The sequence below is a fragment of the Hesperophylax consimilis genome, unplaced genomic scaffold (assembly GCF_061612785.1).
Source record: "Hesperophylax consimilis isolate HC1 unplaced genomic scaffold, BYU_Hcon_1.0 scaffold_36, whole genome shotgun sequence".
NCBI classification, from domain to species: Eukaryota; Metazoa; Arthropoda; class Insecta; order Trichoptera; family Limnephilidae; genus Hesperophylax; species Hesperophylax consimilis.
In genome coordinates, this window is record NW_028301266.1 from 1,745,379 (window position 1) to 1,760,168 (window position 14,790).

Sequence of the window (14,790 nt, forward strand, 5' to 3'; positions counted from 1 at the left end):
TGGTCACATGACGCACGTCTAATCATTAATACCAAGAAAACTAAATTGATGCACATACGGTCTCCACATGCTTCATTTCAGATCATGCCTAAAATAATTTCACATAACTTTATATGTATTCATCAAAACATTTTACAGCCATGTATGTGTGAAAGTATTGAACTGGTAAATGAATACGTTTATTTGGGGGTGACTGTTGATTGTCATTTCAAATGGGATGCACAAATAAACAAAACTTGCAAGCGGCTGAGAGCGATAGTGGGTAGGATATACAAACTGAAATGTTTCGTTCCGGTGAATATTTTAAAAATTATTTACCTATCACTCGCAGAATCAACTTTACGGTATGGTTTAACTACTTGGGGTCACTCTTGTAAAACTAATTTAAACCACCTGCAATCAGTACAAAATTCTATGGTGAAGTTATTAGCTCAAAAATATATTTTTTCACAGAGACGAAACATTTCATTGTTGTATCGAAATTTAACAATATTACCGGTGCAGGCCTTATTATGGTACAAAATATTGATCCAACATATATCTGAGTCTGATTATAAAAGGAAAGTGCAACATGAATATAATACAAGGTTTACAAAGAATGACGGAATGCTTGTTCCAAAATATAATAATAAATACGGACGGCGAACCCTAGAATTTAACGTGCCAAAAATGCTTAACATGTTACCCATTAATATAAAAAATTGCGATTCCACAAATAGATTGAGATATATGCTGAAACAATGGTTACTAAATAGAGATAGTTTATATTAATTTAGGTGTGTTAATTGTATGGTTATAGTAATAATATTATGTGTGTATGTATGTAATTGATCATTAACATCCTGTTGACAAACTGCTTTATTGAAGTTTAACGGGATTGTAACTTGAAAACCAATAAAAAAAAATTTAAAAAAAAATGTTACATGCTTACTGCTCAAACGGATTCGATAATTCAGTGCTAGGAAGAAGCAGCAAGAAATAAGTTTGTTTGTGTGTGCCATTTCGCGATTGAAATCAAAAATACGGTACTTTTGGGATTAAAAAATAATGCGTTGCCAACGCTTAATCTTCCAATCATCATAAAATATCCGGTCTATCTCCACCAATTGAAAGAAGGACCCGATCCCGTTGTTAAATACAGGTACTAACCTCTCGTTCTTTGATACAATGTTCATGATTCCTGAATGTACTTCATTGGCTAATAATTTGATTAATTTTCCTTTTCAGACCTATCCGTATTCCGACGCGATCTTATACCACGTATTAGGAGACTAAAATTGCTAAACAAAGCCACGATTACATCAAACAAGTTCATTTAAACCTCTCTAGAATTACATTATGTAAGTACCAGTATTTTCAATGATGTTTGCTGACGACAAAGCTGTGAAAATTATATGAAACCCTTGCAGGAGAACATGAATAACTTCTAGTGCTATTTTGTGTATATATTCTTGTATTTTTGTGCAAGGTCAAATTAAATCCTATTAAGTTGTTGCAGTAAGACAGAAATCCTGGGTTCGATTCCTTGTTGAGACTTTTACTTTTATTTTTTTTGTGTCTTGTTCTGTTTCATGTTTTGTTTAGATATATTAGTATTATCTTCTACTTCAATGATAAATCAATGCTCAATACATCGGTTGTACTGACCCTGTTTTGTATTACTGTCCATTGTCTTTTTGAAAATAAAAAATATTTTGATGTGTGCATAGCTGTGGGTTTTTTTTATTTTCCTTTTCCTGCATTCCTGTATTTTTTTTGGGCTAGTGAATGAACAATGTTAGCCGGGTGCAGGTATATTGTCTATGTTTGCTCTTTTTTTAAATGACCTTGAGATTTCTTTATGGTCCACCATATATTTACCTGTCTGGACCAAACGACCGTTTTATCTGTGGTCGTCTGTGGTTAAGGGGGTGACAAAATGGCGCCATACAAAAAGCCCGAAGATATCGATCTAGAGAGTGGTTTATTTATGGTTAGTACACACGCAAAGCTCACATCAAAAGTTAATGTACAGCGCATCATCTTTTCTACCGACACACGACGCTATCAAATATTTGTACCTATGGTAGGAGAGGGGGTCAGTTGAATTCGAGAGCGGCCGAGGAACATAATTTCATCTGTCAAAGTGACAACTTTACTAAGGGAACACGGAACTTAGTTGGTAGCTCCGTAATTAAAATGACCCCCTCTCCTTTTTGCGGCGGAGAGGGGGACGCATAACTTTTCAAATATCGCGTCGGGAGCGGTTACGTAAAATAAATTCGGTTAGCGAAGTTCAGAACCACACTTATAGCGCGTTATCTTTTTACGTGTGTCGGGTCTGTATGGGATTGTATGGCGAGCGCTATTGTGCTTTATATTATCTGTTGATGTGAGCTTTGCGTGTGTACTAACCATTATGTTTTAACCGTAAACAACCTTTCAGAGATCGTGGGTGAAAAAATATTTTAAAGAATTTGATCACGGACTGTCCAAATGTCAAGAACTAAATTACTATGTTTAGTACATTTAACACACTGAAATTGTCTACAATTACCAATAACAATTATTATAATTTTTGCCTTTTTTAACTAATTGAATAGAATAATACAGACAGTCTATTTTACAATGTCAAAATCGAAGCGCCGTTTTTTTTTATATATTTGAGATCTAATACTGGATATTTATGACCATGTTTTTATATTGGATAGTAAAACAAGAAACAAGGTTTTTAATAAGATATATATCAAAGCAATACATATTACTAATCTTTCAGAAAATACTTTGTTAATTGCTTAAACTCCGTGATATTTTGACATTTTTCCTCCAGAATACGTGATCTGACAGCGTTTAAGCTCAATACACACCAGGTGAATTAACCTAGCAAAGTTGATGATGGTGATGAAACCTTTCATGTCAAACTTGTAGGAGCTTAGAACGGTAATTAAAATCTTTATATTATTGTAGAAAGCAATCACTTTGTGGTTTGACATATTTAATAAAATACTTTTAGTTTTAAAACCACAAGTAGTAATAATTTGTACCCTGAAGATGCTTGAGTAAAGCGAAACCGGTCGTTTGTAAAAATTATTTAATACTCGTGGTTTTAAAACAAAAAGTATTTTATTTTATTAAAATCTTTATGATTTTTATACCTAAAAGTTGGGTTTTGAAAAAAAATAGTTGGGAGGGAAATAAATTATAGAATTAACATTTTTTTTATTTATTACTTGCAATAAAAATAATTAAATTTTTTATTGGTGTCATACAATTTAAGCAAATCAATATATAGTGTCATTATGCCTCGTTCCAGAGTTATACTCTTAGTATCGCCCTGGTGACAGACCGCCATTCAAAATTGAACATTGCTTGAAATGGTTTCATTATGTATAGTGACTAGATCTAAAATAGCCACTTTACTAGATATAGATAAATTGAAAAAACATATATAAAAAGACAAAAACAAAACAAGTAAAGTGTACAATATACAGGGAAAAACGAAAATACCTATGCATTTTTCAATATGTATATTTCAATGATCAGAATTGAAATATACATATTAAACGTCCACCAAACCTTCTCCAAAAGGACCCCAAAATCGAACCTTTGGGAGCTTTGTCGTAACAACATTTTAATGAGATGTAAATACGCGGAAAGAACCTGGAAAGAATGCGGAAAGATCTGTTCACCAAACACAAGTGAATAGCCAAGTACTTCACCACCTTCCTCTTCCCCATCTCCTTCCATAACTTCAGTCTCACAACATACCCCCAATTGGAGATGCTATCACACAAAAAATCATCAAGCGGCAGAATCGATCGCATTGCCTGCCTATCATCCTGGTATTGTCTCCTAAGTTCTATGGCCAAAGCGGGGTGAAGTGGATTGCTAAAAATTTGAGATGGTTCTGGTAACATGCATAAAGTATCCTTGTTGCTCACTACGTGGTCGACGTCGCTTGCTTCATCGTCCACGTCGCTTGCGCGGCTATCCTTCATGTCCGTTTCTGAAAGAACAGAAATCACAAATTAATTTAATGGGTCTGTATTTCAATTACGGACCGCCTCTGGTACGACAATTAAAAAATAAACTAATAGCACGATCAAACGAATCAAATACTTGAGGCGGGCAATGTCAAGGTTTAGAATAACATCAGTGTATGTATGAGACGATGTATGCATGTGAATAAAGCAAAGATTATGTCTGCCAAGACGGAGTTGTGTAGCGGACCATAATTTTTGCCTACCCCTGCGAGGAAATGGTATGGTGGATTTGGTGGTTAGTTATTTAGTTTTTTAACTAACGGTTCCTAAGTGTTGACTTTTCTTGATAGCGAGCTGCTGCGTCCACGTCGATCGCTTCATCGTCCACATCGCTCCCGCGGCTATCCAACATGTTCGTTTCTGAAACAACAGAAATCACAAATGAATTTAATGCGTCTATTTTTCAATTACGGTCCGCACCCGGTAGAGTGTTTTAAAAAATAAACTCACCATTTCCAAACGCAGACACTTCTTGGTAGAGTGGGACGTCCACCCACAACTCGCTATCATCACCCCACCGCGGTTCATCCCGTGATGTCCCAGGTAATGGAGTGAAGGTAGCGGGAGATGTCAATGTTGGGGGAACTGGTGAAGGTAATGTTGCTGGTGTCCCTAGTGAAAAAGGACACCCTATTCTCTCCGGAGATGGAATTCTGAAAACATATACATTAATCACATTAACGGATTGTTCTCATTCACGCGTGAACTGAATCTGTAAAAAGCCAGTAGGTAAAATAAATGAAAAATCAACATCAGTGTCATGGACAGCTTCGATTCTACCTCATGTGTACAATGCACATATAACCAACGCTAATCCAACTCACTCTCACTGTTGCAGAACACTCAGGAAAACAATAATATTGTATCATGCATATTTAAACACGTTCACTTACTTTTTTTTGTTTTTCTTGGGGGCGCAGTGGGGAGAAGGATTCGCGCCGCCTGCTTCTGGACTTTCTGAATTCAAATTCCAGTTGGAAGGAAGCAGACTGGGCCCTTACTGCCTTTTGGGCACTGGCGCGATCCTCTCTCACTATTAGTAAAGCTGGATCACTGTTAAAATATAAAAAATATATATATGATGGCACAACACAGCTCCACAATAAAAGAGCGACTTTAAAATTATTAAAAAATACTAACACTTCATACCGAGCTGTAGCTACAGCTCCTCGCCTACGTCCACGACCTCGCCCTCGTTCTGCAGCTAGTGCTGATACTCGAGCGGCACCAGCGGCTGGCCCAATTCCTCGTCTCCCTCTGCCTCTCATCAGTCCACTATATATTTTATATTCAAAATAATTAATGTAAATACTTATATTTAGTAAAATACATTCAAACCTTCAAATTTGAAATAAATTAATTAATCATAAAACGAAATCATCGAAAACGTATTGTGTAGTGGGACCTTAATTCCAGAAATGGCCTGAAATGGCGAATTTATGTTCATAAATTGCTACAGATTTCAAATGCAAGTTACTTGTTTAAAAAACACCCAATCTATATAAAATTGATATTTTTCTCTTTGTTACGAATCACTATAATGGAATAACTTTATTTCCAATGCACACGTGAATTAATTAAATCGATTTTTGTAAAACCAAAACACATTCTGTAATGGCGTCGCAAAAATTCACATTTGGTTTTAGAAATGTATTAAAAACAATATTTTTTTTATATAATAGAGTTGAAAACACGTTAAATAGTTATAAAAATGATTAGCAGATACACTGGTACAATAACATTAAATTAAAACGATATACTTACGACATTTCAATGATTTATATATCTGACAGTTGTAAAACGCACGCGAAACAAACACAGAGAATTTCTGAATAAAACAAACAACTTGAAATTTCCATAGAAGACGAATTAATCCTAGGATTTGCGACATCTGTGTTTTAACGGGTAAAGCATTTCAATAGCTTCGTATTTAGTGCAATATAATAAACGCGGGAAGGGCTAAAATTTTAAAATAAATATTTTCCGAATCACGAGATAATTTGCAATTTTTTTCAATAAAGCAATCGGAGGCATTTAAATTGGCGCATTTATTTTAAAATAAATCCCAACATCAAAGCTTTATTGGTTATTATTTCTTTATGATTAATAAAGTTAAGTTTCGTGTCAAACCAAATGCCTATGTCATTAATTTTCGAGACAGATACTAACGACATATTGTTAATGGAATAATAAAAGAATATTGGATTCTTTATTCGATAAAACCTCATAATTTGACATTTGCTTCTGGTTGCAAGCGGTTATCACGACACCATATATAATAAATCTTGACAAGTTATTTGACAATATGTGGCAATCCTTAATGTTTCTGATTGCTTTGAATAATTTCAGGTCGTCTGCAAACATTAATCTTGAACATCATTGAAAATATATAACACATCATTAACAGATAATAAAAACAGGATTGGACCTAAGTGTGACCCCTGGGGAACACCACTCGTAGCAGTGAATTTGTATGAAAATGTACCATCAATTTTAACAGCCAGTAATCTGTTGGTTAAGTAACTATTATACCACCTATATAGTGAACCACCTATACCGAATTTATGGAGTTTATTCAGCAATAACTCATGATTGACTTCATCGAAAGCCTTGCTAAAATCGGTATAAATAGTCAACATGACATTTACTAGACATGGAATCAAATATATAGTTTTGATAGGTTAACAAGTTAGAAAGCGTAGATTTTCCAGTTATGTGAGATGCAAACGCATCGACGCCAGACGACGGTAAAATAAACCGAACTTAATCCATGGAGTAATAGAGTACTGTTTTGAGTCCGATGTGATAAGTTTGGCCAAACAGAAACGTATTCGTTTGTGAAATCGAAATATACCGAGTAAGCCCCCTGAAGTCACATCTCATATACGGCATCCTGACTCAATAAAACACTGTGACCTTCACAACATCTTTCATTGTGTCTCCTCACCAGATCCCCAAAATTCTTTTTGCAGAGAACAATGAGTTATATTAATTGCTTTTAGTTGTTTTATATTTTCTGCGAAGAGATTCCTTGAATTTAATTTTATCAATTATACATTTGTCAAACCACACCGGATACTTGACATTTACTTTGATTAAATTAATGAAATAGAAACAGGGCGAGTGGTTTATTTATGGATATTTGTGAGAGTTTTTGCTTCGGTATTTTTGCTGCTGTATTTTGGTAGTTCTACCACAAATATTATGGGAATATCATACCGATCAAGATACGAAGATCATGTAGGCAATTTTGCTAAGGCATTGGTACCTATACGAACCAGCAAACAAAAATATCGACTGGGTGACGAAAAAGCACGTGACAAAGCTCGCAAATGAGTGACAGTATTTCATGATTGTGATATATGTTTATTTTTAAGTTATTGCCACTTGTTGACGATTTAATACCATCTCAAAATATCATTTCTTCTCGAATGGCAAAACTTTTCACATGAAATCGAAAATAAATACAAAATTGAAAAAGATTGATAACGAAAAAATTATCGTGGAAGACAAAAATATTTCGTCTGATCCCGATATAGTGATCAATATTAAAAAAAGTATGGTGTAATGCATCATTAAGGTCCCGTTTATAATAGAAATAAGCGGTAAGAATAAGCCGTAAAGCCCTAGGCCGTAGAAGTTGGAATATAGGAAACCTGTGTATCCGTTTATAATTTTTTTTTTTTTTTAAAGAAAGACAAACATTCCCGGGCTACGAATAACCTGACAATATTTGAAAATCTCCTACTACCACCACAGTAAGCTGAAAATGTTGCTTGTGTTGTGATGGAGGACTTAGCCGGCCGAGGAATTGAACACACTACGCCCGAGTGGGACCCAAGCGCGATGTAAACTCGGCCACCGAGATAGATGGCAATAATCTCTTATTTTTTTCCATAACCGCAAAGATGGTCCAACTTTATCTTTTACGGTTACGGATTACACAAAGCTGAGATATATACCGAGATTTATGTATTTTCGATCGATACTCTATAGCAGTGCTCCGCAACCGGTGTGCCGTGGCACACTGGTGTGCCGTGAGCCGGACACAGGTGTGCCGCGGTCAAATTCAATGTATTTAACATTTTACAATATTTATGTATTTAATACACAATGACAAAATATTTTTCATAATATTGTCTATTTTGCATTGTCTGCAGATACTGTTAAAAGACGTATTCACAATATATTAGAAACACTTATTAGAAAACTGTTATTGGCTGAAAAATTTGCACTTCAGATCAACAAAACAACCGATATTAAAAATAAAGCACAGTTGATAGCTATTGTACTTTTCGTTGACAAGGACTGTATTAAAGAACATTATTTATTTTGTAAGGAGGTTCCAGAGCGAACTACCGGTGAAGAATTTTTTCAAGTAACCGATGATTTCTTCAAAATATATAATATTAAATGGAGCAATTGCATTGCTGTTTGCACGGATGGCGCTGCGGCAATGACGGGTAGTAAAAACGGTTTTGTCTCTTGTGTAAAACAAAAAAATCCAACGTTACAATTTACACACTGCTGCATACATCGGGAAGCATTGATGGTCAAAAATTTACCGGAGGAACTTGATGAACGAATGCATTAAAATCGTAAACATAATTAAATCAAGAGCCTCAAACTCGCGAATCTTTGGAATACTCTTTCAGAAATGGGAGCTGAATATGAAAACTTATTGTATTATACTGAAATTCGCTGGCTATCCCGAGGCAAAGTTTTGGATAGACTGTTTGAGCTTCGTCACGAGGTGTGTGAGTTTTTAAAAATCAAAATATGCCCAAACTATATCAGCACCTCAATGATAATTACTGGATAGCCAAAATTGCATACATGGCTGATATATTCGAGAATTTGAATGAACTTTGGCAGAAAGAGTTGCAAAAAGGATGTACAAAAGGATCAACCATAGTACAATTGAAAACAAACAATTAACTGTGGATCTGACCCAACAACATTTAAGTATGCTTCAGCTGAAATTTGGTCAGTATTTTTATTCCAAATACGGAACGATACGATTGGATTCGAAATCCTTTTTCAAACAATGCAATAAATTCTGCGGAAGCACTGCCTTTGCAAATTCGAGTGAAATTTACAGATTTAAATTATGTCATGACATTAAAACTTCACTTCTCCGAAAATCAATTAGATATTTTCTGGATTTACGTTAAAAAAGAATATCCTCACATTTCCGTCAAAGCATTCTTAACACTACTTCCATTTTCAACGACATATTGGTTCCATGATAACTCAACACAGTGACAATACAACAAACCTTTAAAAAGTGATATAAAGTCATTAGAAACGATGAAAAAAATTATTTTAACCTAACCTAACCTAAGCTACTTAACCCAGTTATTAAAGTTTTTGTTTCATCACTTTCCATGGACTTTATATAACTTTTTAAAGATGTGATGATTAATCCGGTCACCGTTATATTTATATGTATGAAAATTTGTGCATCAATTTAAAATCTATATATTTTAGCTTTTGGTGTGCCGCGGAATTCTAGGAAGAAATTTGGTGTGTCGTAGGTGAGAAAAGGTTGCGGAGCACTGCTCTATAGTATCCACTATTTGACAAGAGTGGTTTATTTATGTATTTGACAATCGAACAATAGTATTTCTGTTGTAGAAGTCCTAACAATTTATAGAAATAGGTCTGCGACATTCTTGTATATTTCTTAAATTGATCGTTGTCTACTGTCGCCATGTCTTTAAACAAATTATGGAAATGTCCTGTTTTCTTCCTTTTATGATTAATGGGACGCACACTCCAACGTCGTTTTTTCCTTATTTTTTCGTCAACTATGTGTCTCCTATTGCAGCGTATGCTAGCCACAGAATTGACAAAAACATTCCACATGCAACAATATCTGATGAATCCATCGTTTCAATATTTATTAAAATAAAATAATATTACTTTTATAAGATGAATATTTCTAGGATTACCTAAATTAAAGAGTATGTGGTGTAAAAAACAACTGAGATAAAACATAAAACACTCGTTTGTGTACCAGTGTTCCCCATGTTCGGTGCGCGAGTGTTAACCACTATTGTCAAATAGTAGATACCATAGAGTATCGATCGAAAATACATAAATCTCGGTAAATATCTCAGCTTTCTGTAATCCGTAACCGTAAAAGATAAAGTTGGACCATCTTTTCGGTTATGGAAAAAAATAAGAGATTATTGCCATCTTTTATAAACGGATACACAGGTTTCCTATATTCCAACTTCTACAGCCTAGGACTTTACGACTTAATCTTACCGCTTATTCCTATTATAAACGGGCCTTAAATATATATATACATATATAAAAATAATTGTCTATGACTCATAATTGTTTAATTTCTATGCTCAAATTTTTTATTTGACGTACGCTTTCTCTACTGCCAGTGATTTCATTTTATTTTTAATCTTTAATTCTACGTTATAGTCCTTCAACTGTTAAGCCCACGCAGCTTAATTTATATTCCCATACTTGTGATTGTTATTGGTAAGTACTGATGCTTATATTCATCGCTATTAATTTTGGTAGCTACCGTTATTCTGAATCAAACTGAGCGACCAATTTCCTTTAATTTGTTTTATAGAATTCTCAAATGCACAACGGCGCTGTGTCTAAAGCAACTTATCTTATCTTACACCAATTGGTACCTTAGTTGGGAAATCCATTGGCATTTTGCTTGAGGAACTTCAAAATGTCAATTGGAGGTCTACCATTTTTAAGTGTTTTGGAAGAATATCAAATATCGGTAACCAATATTCTGTTAATAGTATAATGGCGAACACAACGAACGGTTTACTGGCTTAACTTAAAATATGAATAAAGTATATATTGAGTTATACGACGACTGACGACAATTCTCTCGACCGATTGCAAATGTCGACTTCAAGGTCAAAATAGTCACGATTATTTTATCCTTATTCCAAATATGCGTTAATCATACGATATCATTGTTTTGACAGAATATTCCGAGCACATTCAAATAAGGGTTCCGTTACAACTATGTTTCTTTTCATGTATTTTTGTTTGGTCTTGTACCAATTATCAAATCCCACTACAGCAGTGCCATGGACCTGCTTAATATCGATACAATTCCCATATTAAAGACGGAACCAGCGCCCCAAGAAGACGGCGGAGGTGAAATGCCGTATACGGATATGGATTTTGACCTCCCGGATGTGAAGATGGAATGTTTGCTTGCAAAATGCGGTGAGTTCTCGGACAGCCAGTTAGTTGCATTGCATATATATATAGGATTGCACGAATTGTCAAAACTTACATAGCAGGTTATACAGAAGTTTAACCTGCTGTCTGGGCAATTCTTTCAAAGCGTTCTAAGCATTCATTTTTAACGTCCGGCAGGTCTATGTCAATTTCCGTATATGGATATCCCCCTACATTAAGTCAATTTTCCGTTCTTCACGGGGTCCATGTTCCGCCTTTGAGTCATTTCCGGCACTATTTACTAGTATAATTTCTTAAATATTGTTATATATGTATGTTAAAGCCATATTAGGCGTAAGATATAATTTTTTATTTTTTTATTTTGTGAACTCAAAGTTTTCTTCTCACTTTTTACAAAAATATTACATAAAACATGTCAGGCTGGGTTGTTTATCTTCCAAAAAGACTACGACGATTGTTTGTAATGTCGCGCGCCCGCCCGAATGTTGCAGGACAATTATAACTGTTAAAGTCATATTATGGAGCAAGCGATATTTTTTACGCCAACAATTTTTCTTGTCATTTTCACAATCGCTCTTGTAATTAATTTCTTTAATGCGGTTTAAGTAAAATAAATATTGATTGAGTAAAATAAATTTCTATGACTTAATTATTATTTAATGTCAATGAAAAAAAAATTACCTACTCCTTTCTTACTGCTAGTGATTTCATCCTGTTTTTAATCTCTATACATCGATATACATTATAATTCTTGAACTGTTCAGCCCACGCAGTAAAATCTATAATCTCATAATTGTGATTGTTATTGGTAAGTACTGATTCTTATATTCATCGCTATTCATTTTGGTAGCGACCGTTATTCCAAATCGAACTGAGCGACTGTCATTTAATTTGTGCTATGGAATACTCAAATGCACAACTGCGCTGTCTCTAACGCAACTTTTCTAAACTTACGCCGATCGAAACCTAAGATAGGGAGTCCAGTGGCGTTTTGTTTGAGGAACTTTAAACTGTCAATAAGACGTCTACCATTTTTAAAGCATTTCTAATATCAATAACCAATATCCTGTTGAAAGTATAATGACGGACCCAATGAAAGGTTTACTTGCTTAACTTTAGATATGGATATAGTATACATTGAGTAATCCGACGATTGACGACAATTCTCTCAACCGATTTTAAATGTCGACTTCAAGGTCAAGATAGTCACAGTTCTTGTATCCTTATTTCCAAATATACATTTTGCATACAATATCATTGTTTTAAAAGAATATTCCGAGCACATTCAAATAATAGTTCCGTTACAACAGTGTTCTTTTTCAAGTTTATTTGTTTGGGCTTGTACTAATTACCAAATTCTACCACAGCAGTGCCATGGATCTACTAAATCCGGATACAGTTTCCATAAAGACGGAACCAGAGCCCCAAGAAGACGACGGAGGTGAAATACCGTATACGGAAATGGATTTTGATGCCTCAGATTTAAAGATGGAATGTTTTCAAAGTGCGGAGACTTCTCGGACTGCCAGTTAGTAGCATTACATATGTAAAAAAAAATTTCATTCCCAGAAAATCCCAGTTCGTTTTGAATTGTCCTCTCTTGCCGTACATACATATATTTGGCATTTTTCATAGACATATATATATATATATATATATATTGATAGACGAGAACTTAAAGGTGAGGGGTCAAACCAACAGTTGGGGGACGCAGAGGGGAAAGGTGACTGTGATTCGTCAATAAATCAATCTGACAGTATATAGGTATCTCGCATTATAATATCACCATTTATTTCTTAAAAGTAAAATCTGCCTTTGAATGATATTTTATTTTATATTTTGTTTCCGTATTTAGTTAAGACCTTTTTATAAATGTTTCATAATTTACATTCCAGTAAACAACGATGAGCACACTTGCGAATCGCTACATTCGAGCAATTTTGGAGGGTTGTCACAACCGCTCTCAGCTCTGTTCCTATTAATAATAAAATAATGAAATAAAATATATAACATTTCACTTTTAAGAAAATAATAAAAAAGGAAACCAACTAAAAAAAACAAATGAAATTATATACACACAGCTTGTACCAGCGATTTCTAAGAGTATTTGGAGTAAAAATTTAGACATCATTTTGCCGTCCGATGACACTTTTTCAATTAAAAACAAAAAACATGTTTTTCTATCACACATCGCCACTCGGTATAACCTAGCGCATTACGTGATATGCACTCCTTCTCGTTCTAGCAGTACCGTACATACGTAATGACGCCATTAAAGTGAAATAAATTTAAAAATGATTGGTTTATTATCCTTTATTAATACGACGGAGTTCCAGCAAGAAAAAACAGATGAAAAAATAGACGTTCCAAATGATACGATTATGTATTTTATAAAACCCAAAAGGCGAAAGCACATCCCTGATTCTTATGCAAACGGCTTTGTGTACGCGTCCAGATGTATCTCGATGTGATAGTATATGTTTCTACAACTGATCCATATTATACGATGTGAATAAGCTTAAAATAAAGTAAAATAATGCTAACATATGAAACGTAATACGACAATTGGGTTTATTCTCTTTTTCACATCTATTTTTATAAGTTTTCATAGCACAAGCCACCATTTTGCCGTGTTATTTCGTAAAATGAACCGATGAAGCTCGACTATAGCTCGACGCTAGTTCGCACAAGAATGATGATGTCACATTTTCTAGATTCACGGGAGGCCATACGCGAGCCCAGCCGGCTCCAATGGAACCGGTATGGGGAGTGGGGAATAATACGCTTTTATCAATTAGGGAAAGTCTACTAATATTCATATGTCTATGGGCATTTTCATATAAAATGTGTCCTTGCCTTAGATGTGGTCACTAAACACGCCCAAAGCCATTTTATACACGTTTCATTTAAGAATTGTGTTCATAGGAATATAACCATGAATATTTTGTGTATATTTGTAGTTATATTATATATGTTTTTTTTATATCTATTAACCCGGGCGATACTGAGCGTATCCTAAGAAGTTAAACGTGTGATTTACTAGGCGGAAGGTGCTCAAGAGCAAATAGTTTTCCGTTCTTGAAGCATCGGTCCATGAAGCAGACTTGTTAGGTCATTCCTATTACTTAAATTGATCTTAAGGTCTCCTATCCAAATTAACGCTTCTACATTGTTAATCTATGCTATCTTCAATCGTTCGAAAAAACCCTTTGTTGTTTTTCGATGTTCAACATTCTTATTGTTTTTATAGGTGGCATTAATGTGGAGACTGTTAGCATCAAGGCAGAACTAGGACCCCGAGCAGAAGATGAAGGGGGGTTTCCTTACATGGAAATTGACATAGACTTGCCAGGTGTTAAAAAGGAATGCTTAGAAGACTTTGAAAGAATTACCCAGACACCAGGTAAAACAGATGTAAAACCGCAGACTCACAGTGGAGAAAAAATCTTTTCGTGTTGCGAGTGCAACTATTCATGTTCTCGAAAAACACAATTGACTAGCCACATGATGATTCACAGTGGAAAAAAACCTTTCTCATGTTCCGAGTGCAATTATATATTTTCTTATAAGA